Below are 10,598 nucleotides of genomic sequence, written 5' to 3' on the forward strand. Positions count from 1 at the left end.
GTACGTTCGTTTTAACGAACGTTGTTTGTCCGTTAGCCACAGAGAGTGAACGTTCATTCTTTAGCCTGTTCGTCAGTTTTTCTTTTTCCAAGGTTTTCCGTGATTATTTTCGATCGCGATTTCTGCCCTGATCTTCGATTTAGTTTATCTTTTTGCTCGTTTATCTGAATCAGGTTATTCAAGCGCCTAGATCTCTGTCTCGAAGCCCTCTTTCTGTTTAAACAACTAGAACAAGATTTTGGTACTATAAAATTTGACTTTAGTTCAGATTAGTAAACGGGTCTTGTTTCCTTCGCAGTTTGAGTTTCGTTGCTCCGTTTGATTTGATTCTTTTTGCAAACTGGAGTTCTTTAGTTGAACTTTTTGGTTAGATCTCTTATTTTAGTTTTACCTGTGCTTCAAGTTGAGTGCTTATTGTATGCTATTGTTTGTTTGCGATACAGTACCCGGAGTGCAAAGTGTGCTACTACGAGTCTCTAGGTTTTGTGGATCATCAGCAAGGCAAGTAACACTTTGATCATACCTCTTTACTACCCAGTTTTATTGCATTAGATCAACCCTCAAACATTGCATGGTTAGGATCTGATTAACATGTGGGTTCTGGGAAGTAGATGATGAGGTAGAACCTATTGCCCTATTTATTATCAAACCTTTGGGAGTTACTTTTACGTGATGCTTATATTGCTATGCTATGCTCGTAGACATGGTTTGGGTGAGTGTATCCATGACAGATGTGAGTATTGTTAATTAATGGTTAACTTAAGGTGGCTACTTAAATACACATCTGGGTGGATTGCTTGAGGCACCCTAGAGTACCCAGTGGTTGTCAGGGCACCTGGAGAATCCAGTGTTGTCCTAGGATATCCCGGAGTACCCGTGTGATCATCCTACGGTTCGCCACCTAGGCTCAAAGAGATCATAAGATTATTCATCCTAGAAACTTCCGTGTGCAGCCACAAGCCAATATGGGCTCTGGCATAGTTGAGTAAGTTGCGTGAAGCTCTTGAAGTGGTAGACTAGCAGATGTAGTAGGTGGTACTGTCTACCCAGAGTAGAGAGTTAATGCTTCATAAAGATTATGTCTCGAATCTTCGACCATGGATGTGTTCGAGTCTTGTGGGGAAAAGTGCGCAAACCTCTGTAGAGTGTACAAACTAATCATGGTTAGTCGTGTCCCCGGTTATGGACATCTTGACTATATGGTTCTTGGATTATCATGTTGATCTCATCACTCTAAATTAATTTGATTGGGTTTAATGATGATGCTTAATTGGGATTGAGTTGGAGGAACCTTCTCAATGTTTAACAACTACCATGATAGTTAAATAAAATTTATTCCTTTGTTGTAGGGGGAAATTGGCTTTATGCAAAACTGTGACCGTAGAGCTTTCCACCAGCCATATATGCATGTAGTGATAGCATTCATTCTGTTCATTACTCTATGTGTTACATTGCCAGCATATTCCATGTGCTGACCCATTTTGGGCTGCAACATTTCATGTTGCAGAGTTTTCAGACAACGAGTAAGGTGCCATAGGTCGTTGTCGTTCACTCATTGTAAGTGCATCTAGTGCCCCTTAGTGATTTTGGTGCATTGAAGACTTATAGGTTAAGGGACTAATGCGTTTGTGAGTGTACACAGGTCTATAAGTCTATGAGGAGTTTGATATTTACAGAGAAAGTCGACCCCTAAAAATGAAGTTCTTCAACTGAAGACTTTGATATTCTGAAGACTTTCTAAAGACTTTGAAAGTGAAGAAATTGGTGTGACCTTGAAGACTTGGTATTCATTAGTGGAACATGAAGCGTGAAGACTTTTGTTTTCGTAGATTCATTTTCTCCTTCTTGAGTCATAGGAAACACCGTACTGTTAAAGGGGGTCGAGGAAATACTAAGGAAAAATTTCCATGTGATGCTCAACTCAAAATCCTACACCTACCAATCCCTTCGAGTGAAGCCTTTGGAAAGCTCATACAGTTCGGTCACTTTCTTCAGTGATAGAGACGAAGTTCTTCTGGTCGCTGATGAATTTGTTCTGACTGAGGAGTTAGGAATTCGCAAGTGCGAATTTCCTACACGGTGAGGAACATGATAGCCCTGAGGAATTTGAGAGTCAAATTTCCGACCGTTGATGTGCCGCGCGCCAGCTGTCCCAAAACATATTATCCACCTAACGGTCATATCATTGAAGGGCATTTATGTCTTATCATGTCGGGCTGCTCCCTAGGCTATAAATAGCCGCCCCCTACAACCACTAGCTGGTGGGCTGCTCCGAGAGAACTTGACACTTGTCATTTGAGAGCAACCCATCCTCCGAGGACTTTGAGCGAAAATCATCAAGTGAGGAAAATCCCAAACCCAAACACCTACAAACCCCAAAGTGATTGAGCATCACTGAAGAAATTGATCCTGCGTGGATCCGACGCTTGTTACCTTTGAAGACTGTGCTTCTTCCCGATGGTTAGGCGTCAAGGTCTAGAGCATCCAAGAGGAATTGTGGATTGTCGAGTGACCAAGTCTGTGAAGGTTTGGAAGTCACCTGAAGACTTACCACGAGTGATTGGACGAGACCTGCGTGGTCTTAGTTCAAGGAGAATACGCTGAGGACTGGGTGTCCTGAGTTGCGGCTCAGTGACTGGGTGTCCGGGACTGCGTGTCCTCGAGTTTAAATACTCAGCCGCTCCATCCAGACGTACAATTGAGACAGCAGTTGGAACTGGTCTACCAAATCATTGTCTTCACCAACCTAACTGGTTCTATTTCCTCAACCCTTTCATTTCCTCATTACTGTGTTGATGTTTGTTCATATCTGTGTCTGAAGACTTTGACTAAAGACTTTCTCAATTTACTCAGTTCAATTTCTTCAGTCTGTTTGTCTTCATCTTGTGTTATCTTGTGATTACGCTTTCTGTACTCTGTGCTTGTCTTCATTTCATCATGATGACCATGCTTGTATTCTGTTATGCTTACTTCTGAGTACTTATTCCGCTGCTAATAGTTCTTCGCTAAGGAATTTCCTCACCGGCAAATTCCTCAGTGAAGAATTCATAAAAATCGCCTATTCACCCCCCCTCTAGTCGACATAATGCACTTTCAATTGGTATCAGAGCAAGGTACTCCCTTGTTCTGTGTGATTTTGGTTTAACCGCCTGGAGTTTTAGTTATGTCGACCGCAGGTATGATCAAGGTCTCGGCTGGGTGTCCTACCTTCGATGGAACGGACTACCCCTACTGGAAAAACAAGATGCGAATGCATCTCGAAGCAATTGACAATGATCTCTGGTATGTTGTGGAAAATGGTGTTCCCTCTGTTTCACCCTCACTGAACGCTACCGATGTGAAGAGATTCAAGCAACTCGATTCTCAAGCGAAGAATATCATATGTGGCCATCTGAGTAAAGGACAGTATGGAAGAGTGAGTGCTTTGGAAACTGCTAAGCTTATCTGGGATAGGCTGTCCAAAGTGAATGAAGGAGTCTCAACTCAGCGTGACTCTCGAGTTGATGTTCTTCGGAATCTCTTCAACCGCTTCAAAAGACTAGACAATGAAAATGTCCAACAAACCTTCGATCGCCTCACTGACATCTCAAATGAGCTTCAAGGCCTCGGTGCCACTGACATCACTGACCATGAGGTGGTGAAGAAACTGTTGAGATCGCTTGATTCCTCATTTGATACTCTGGGTCTGATGATACAAGAACGGGCTGACTACAAGTCTCTTGATCCTGCCGATATCCTCGAAAGGCTAAATACTTACGAGTTCCAGCTTGCTGAAAAGAGAGATCTCTATGGTTCTAGTTATAGCAAACCACGTGCCCTGAAGGCCAAGGTTGTGTCTGAGTCTGAATGTGAGGACTCTGGTAGTAGCCTTGGTGATCCTGAAGAATTGACCAAGGAACTAGCACTGCTCGTGAAGAAATTCCAGAAGTTCTCAAGACGAGGTTGCTTTGGAAAATCCTCAAGAAGCAGTGATTCCTCATCAAGTGACTATAAGAGAAGGCTATGTCACAAATGCAAGAAACCTGGTCATTATATTCAGGATTGTCCTCAATGGGAAAAGGAATTGAAGAATAAGAAATACAAGGATGACAGTTCTGATGATGCAAAGAAAAAGAAGAAATCGTCAAAATCTTCGTCAAAATCCTCGATGTCTTCATCTCACAAGAAGAGCAGCTCCAAGAAGGCTCGGGCATTCGTTGGCAAGGAAATGGACTCTGAAGTTGAATCTGAGGAAAATGAGGAAGAGGAGGCGTCTGAAGACTCCGAATCTGGCGTAGCGAGTCTGGCCTTTGCTACTGCTTTCGTTAGCAAGTCCATCTTCAACACTGAAGAAACTAACCCCACCGAAAAGCCTGATGAAGATGATGATGACTACGCTCCCACCTATTGCTTCATGGCAAAAGGTGCAAAGGTACTCAAATACACCTCCTCTGAATCTAGTGAAAATGAATCTAATGAGAATCTCAAGCCCAGCTACTCTAAACTTGCTAAGATTGCTGTAAAACAACAAAGAGCTTTTGAAAAGGTTCAAAACATGCTAGACAAAAGTGATGACATGCTGGGTGAAGAAATGGATCGCACTAAAGCCCTGACTGAAAATCTTCAGAGAGTTCAGTCTAGGCTTGATAACCTTCAAAGTCATCATAACACTCTCTTATCTGATCATGAGAAACTTTCTTATGAATTTCTTCAAAGAAAGCAAGATCTTGAGAAGCTAAGAGTGAGTTATGAAGATCTTCAGAAGGAGCCCAATTCATTACTTGCTCAACAAATCAGCACTTCTCAGGAAGAATTTGTTCCTCCATGCTTAAAGTGCATTGGACGTGAATCTGCTAATTCTTCACCTGAATGTTCAAATGCTTCAACTGTTACAAATTCATCACCTGCCTCTGCTATCACTAATTCCTCATCTGAGGACACTGCTAGTATCACTGACGATGCAGGGCTGAAGGAACTGTACACGACAGGCATGTACAAAAGCCTCAAAGGGCATCAGATTCTTTGTGATGTGCTCAAAAAGCAGATCCTCAACAGAAACCCTAGGAAAGAGGGTATTGCTTCTGAGAGGAAACTTAATGCTGATGGAACATATTGGAAGCCTGAGCAGTACCCCAAAACCTCATGGGTTGCTGCAAAGGGACCTCCAGTTGATCCATCCATGTTATCTGGCTTTACATGTGAATCTCTTCATTCTTCTGATGAGTCATTTGACTCCAACTATAAACTGTTCAAAAATCAGAATGGTGATGTATTTGCTAGATATGTTGGGACTAACTGCAGGAACGGTTCCCCTATGAAGAAAATCTGGGTTCCCAAAAGTTATGTTGAAAGTCTTCAGGTGAATGTCCTCATGACACCACCTGTGAAGAATAGGAACCCCAGAACAAATTCTTCATATGGACCTAATTCTTCGTATGGATCCAAGTCCTCATATGGACCAAATTCCTCACGTGGATCAAATTCCTCAAATGGATCAAAGTCCTCATATGACCATCATCGTGCTAACAACTCTGTTTCGCAGGGTAGAGCTAAGGGCTACGAATATGCATTTTATTCTTCAAATCATTATGTTCATAAGTCCTCGAAGAATTTCTCTGCTTATTCATATGCTTACCCTAACCCCTCTTATGTGAAACGAAATGGTTTGGCTTCTATGCCACCATTCTCGTATGGTGCTCGTGGAGTGATGAACTCTTTGCCACCCCTTCAGATGTGGGTGGTGAAGAAAAAGAACTAATCTCTTCTGCACGGTCAGGTCTCCAGACGTGCCTTAACGTCTGAAGAATTTGCTGGGGACCTGACAAAACTACCTGAAAGGACGCAGGCTAATCATGATGAAATGAACTTCATTTCACACGTCCTCCTACTGCTATATATGTTTACCGCTTGATGAAATTCATCTGATGAACTTAATATCATATTCTTCACTGATGAAGCATATGAGATTGTAAGTTACACTAATTCATCTGCAGGATGATCAACCCAAAACCACTGAATGGGTCCTCGATAGTGGATGTACAAATCACATGACTGGTGACAAGAATCTTTTGATGGATGCTCCTTTATCACCGTCACATCTGAAGCATATCATCTTTGCTGACAAAGGCAAAAGTCAAGTATTGGGTCTTGGTAAGGTTGCGATCTCTAAGGATAAACACATGGACAAAGTCATGCTTGTTGAGTCCTTGGGATACAACCTCATGTCAGTCTCAATGCTTTGTGATCTTGATATGGTTGTTGTCTTTGGCAAGTATCGCTGTGTTGTGATTATGGAAGCTGACAATTCCAAAGTCTTCAAAGGCTTTAGGAGAGGAGATCTGTATATTGTTGATTTCTCTACAGGACCACAACCAGCCGTGTGTCTACTTGCAAAAGCTTCAGAAGGATGGCTATGGCATCGACGACTTGGTCACGCAGGCATGAGGAATTTGCACACGCTTGCGAAGAAGAAGCATGCCATTGGCATTGAGAATGTCAAATTCCTCAAGGATCACTTATGCGGAGCCTGTGAAAATGGAAAAATGACCAAGGCCAAGCATCCAGCGAAGACTATCATGACCACTACTCGTCCATTCGAATTGCTTCACATGGACCTCTTCGGACCTAATCATTACTCAGCAGTCACTAATGCTGCTTCTCTATATGGTTTTGTTATTATTGATGATTACTCTCGATATACATGGGTACACATTGTTACTTACAAACATGAAGTGCAGGAAGTCTTCAAACGATTTTCCTCGAGGGCTTCAACCAACTTTGGTGTGAAGATCAAGCACATCATAAGTGACAATGGAACTGAGTTCAAGAATTCTGGTCTTGATGACTATCTTGATGAACTTGGTATTACTCATGAGTTATCTGCTCCTTATACTCCTAAGCAAAATGGCGTCGTGGAGCGCAAGAACAGAACTCTTGTTGAAATGGCTCGCACTATGCTTGATGAATACAAAACGCCTGATCGTTTTTGGATTGATGCAATTGATACTGCGTGCCACATCATCAACAGAGTATATCTTCACAAATTCTTCAAGAAGACGGCCTATGAACTCCTCACTGACAAGAAACCCAATGTGAGTTATTTCAAAGTCTTCGGTGCTATATGTTGGATTAGAGATCCTCACCACAATTCTAAATTTGCACCGAAAGCACATGAAGGTTTTATGCTTGGTTACGGAAAGGACTTGCACACCTACAGAGTCTTCAACATCGTTCTTCACAAGATTGTTGAAACTGTAGATGTGCGGTTCGATGAAACTAATGGCTCGCAAAGAGAGCACCTACCTTCTGTGTTAGATGAACCAGCACCTGAGGATTGTATCAAGTTCAAGGCAACTGAGGATGTCATTCCTACTGAAGAACTTGCTGAAGAATTCATTCCAGTACATGAAGAACGTCGAGCTGACGAACCTGAAGATAATCATGAAGACAATGGTGCTGAGGAAAATGATCAAATACCTCGACGTCAACCAGCTCATCCTCGCGTTGCAAAAGAAGTACAAGTTGACAAGATCATCGATGACATTGAAGCGCCAGGTCCTCTCACACGCTCAAAAGCTTCACATTTATCTAACTTTTGTGGGCACTATGCTTTTGTCTCTATCACAGAGCCCACTAAGGTAGATGAAGCATTTTTGGAGCCGGAGTGGATTCAGGCTATGCAAGAAGAATTACATCAGTTCGAGCTCAACAATGTCTGGGAACTGGTCAAACGCCCAGATCCTCACAAGCACAATATCATTGGCACAAAGTGGATCTACCGCAACAAGCAAGATGAAAATGGCCTTGTGGTAAGGAATAAGGCACGACTAGTAGCTCAAGGCTACACACAGGTTGAAGGAATTGATTTCGATGAAACTTTTGCACCTGTTGCTAGACTTGAGGCTATTCGCACCTGTTACCATTTAAGTGCATTCCTAAATGGTAAGCTTGAGGAAGAAGTATATGTTGCTCAACCCCCAGGTTTTAAAGATCCAAAGAATCCTGACAAAGTCTTCAAACTGAATAAGGCCCTCTATGACTCAAGCAAGCCCCTCGGGCGTGGTATGATACATTGAAGGAATTCTTCGTGAAGAATGGCTTCACACCCGGTTCACTCGACCCTACTCTCTTTACTAAATCTTATGATGGTGAACTATTTGTGTGCCAAATATATGTTGATGATATTATCTTTGGCTGTACTGACCAATGTTATAGTGATGAATTTGCCTATATGATGAGTGAAGAATATCAAATGTCTATGATGGGAGAGTTGAAATTCTTTTTAGGTCTTCAAATTCGTCAACAGCGCAATGGCATATTCATATCTCAGGAGAAATACCTCAAAGATGTACTGAGGAAATTCGGCATGCAAGATTGCAAAGGCGTCAAAATTCCTATGCCCACAAAAGGCCAACTATGCACTGATGAAAATGGTATTGACTTCGACCACAAGGTATACCGCTCCATGATTGGTTCGTTATTGTACTTATGTGCATCTAGGCCAGATATAATGCTTAGTGTTTGCATGTGTGCCCAATTTCAAGATGCACCGAAGGAATCACACCATAAGGCTGTGAAGCATATTCTTCGATATCTAGCTCACACACCAACACTAGGATTATGGTACCCCAAGGGCTCTGTCTTTGATCTCATTGGATATTCTGACTCTGACTATGTTGGTGATCGTGTGGACCGCAAGTCAACTTCCGGCACTTGTCATTTCCTGGGACGATCTTTGGTCTGTTGGTCCTCGAAGAAACAGAACTGTGTATCACTGTCTACTGCGGAAGCTGAATACATTGTTACTGGCTCTTGCTGTGCTCAACTGCTTTGGATGAAGCAAACGCTCAAGGATTATGGCGTCAACGTGAAGAATGTGCCTCTCCTCTGCGACAATGAGAGTGCCATCAAGATTGCTCACAACCCAGTTCAGCACTCGAAGACAAAGCACATTCAAATTCGTCATCATTTTCTTTGTGATCATGTGTTGAAGGGTGACATCTCTATCGAGCACGTGAAGACTGAAGAACAGCTAGCTGATATCTTCACTAAGCCCTTGGATGAGAAGAGATTTAGCAAGTTGCGGTGTGAGCTAAATATCCTAGAATCTTCGAATGTTCTTTGAAAAGGACACACATCCTAACACTTATGCAGAATTGATGACTTAGATGTGCAACACATGAAGAAATGTTTTTCTTCAATCAATGAAGAATAACACTCTAAGTGTGAAGAAATTAATGAAGAATTTGATTCTCAGAACCCTACGACAATTGTACGCGGTGTCTAAAATCATCATTCTTATACGGTGGGTCACGCCACCACAAAAATTGAAAATCTTCAATTTGAGTTTTTCTTCAGTTTTGAAATTCTTCAGTTTTTCAAATTCTTCAACTTTGCAAAATCTTCACTGTTTCCTTCGTTTTTCTTTGTTGGCTATATATATATATGAGTTTATGTCCTCTACAACGTTCACTTATAGCTATTTCTTCAAGTTGCTTTTTCTGCTAAGTGAATGTGATCGGACCCTTCCCCTCTATGCTATACTCAACCCAATCTATTCACAAATTCTTCATGTGCGTTCTATTTGAAACTCATTCAAAGTCTTCACTGTGTCCTTGGCAGCTGAAGAAATTACGAACGAAACTTTAAAACAAATCTTATCCAAATTTTTGGTTTTGCCGCACAAAATGTTCTGCATCCCACGATGTATTATTCTATTCACCCACAATCGTACACGATCTCCACTACACAGTACGTGGGTGACACATGTCGCATGAAGGAGAAAGGGCAGGGGCACGTTCGTCCTAAATCTTCGGGCGAACAGTTTTTCATCGTGTCTATAAATACCCCCGTCTCCTTCTTCACTTCATTTACTCCGCTCGATCCTCTCCCGCTCGAGCTCCTCAAACCCTAGCGCCACCGCTACTCCATCGTCGCCGGTGAGGAAGAGCTTCGCTGCCTCGACCTCGTCGTCGTCGTACTCACGCCGATCGTGGAAATCTTCACACCGCCGCCGCCATAGCTGTCTTCCTCCGCCGAGTTAGGGCAAGGAAGATCTAACCTGACGAACTTCCCATCTGTTCTTCTCAGTTCGTCGTGTTCTTCATTTCGGGTAATTAAATTGATTCTCAAGCTTTCCTGAAAATCTTCAAAGGTGTTTATTCCTCAAATCTTCACACATACGAACAACACTCACTTCATATGATCTTGAACTGTTTCTCTAAGCAACCATTTTCTTCAAGATTCCCTAATTGTGTGGATTTCCGATCTGTACAACTCTGGAACCTAAGACAAGAACGCTTAGTGAAATTCCTCAAGGTTCATCTGGTCAAATTCCTCAAAACTTGTTCTTTTCAAAAACCTTCTCAGAACGCATATGACCTCTCCAAATTCCTCGCATATGTACTCTGTTCACAGGTACTCATGTCTGCTGCTGAATCACTAGGTTCTCATCAACTTAACTCATTTGCAGCGTTCCTCGAAGAAAAACTGCATACTTCTTCAGAGAACTCAATTGTTCAAATTCCTCAACTGAAGAATATGGCAGACGGTAAGAAGCCACAGAAAGGAGGAAAGAAACCTGAAGTTATGACAGCATTTGAAATCCCTGAGGAAATTTA

Source organism: Triticum dicoccoides, chromosome 6B (genome assembly GCF_002162155.2).
Source record: "Triticum dicoccoides isolate Atlit2015 ecotype Zavitan chromosome 6B, WEW_v2.0, whole genome shotgun sequence".
NCBI lineage: Eukaryota > Viridiplantae > Streptophyta > Magnoliopsida > Poales > Poaceae > Triticum > Triticum dicoccoides.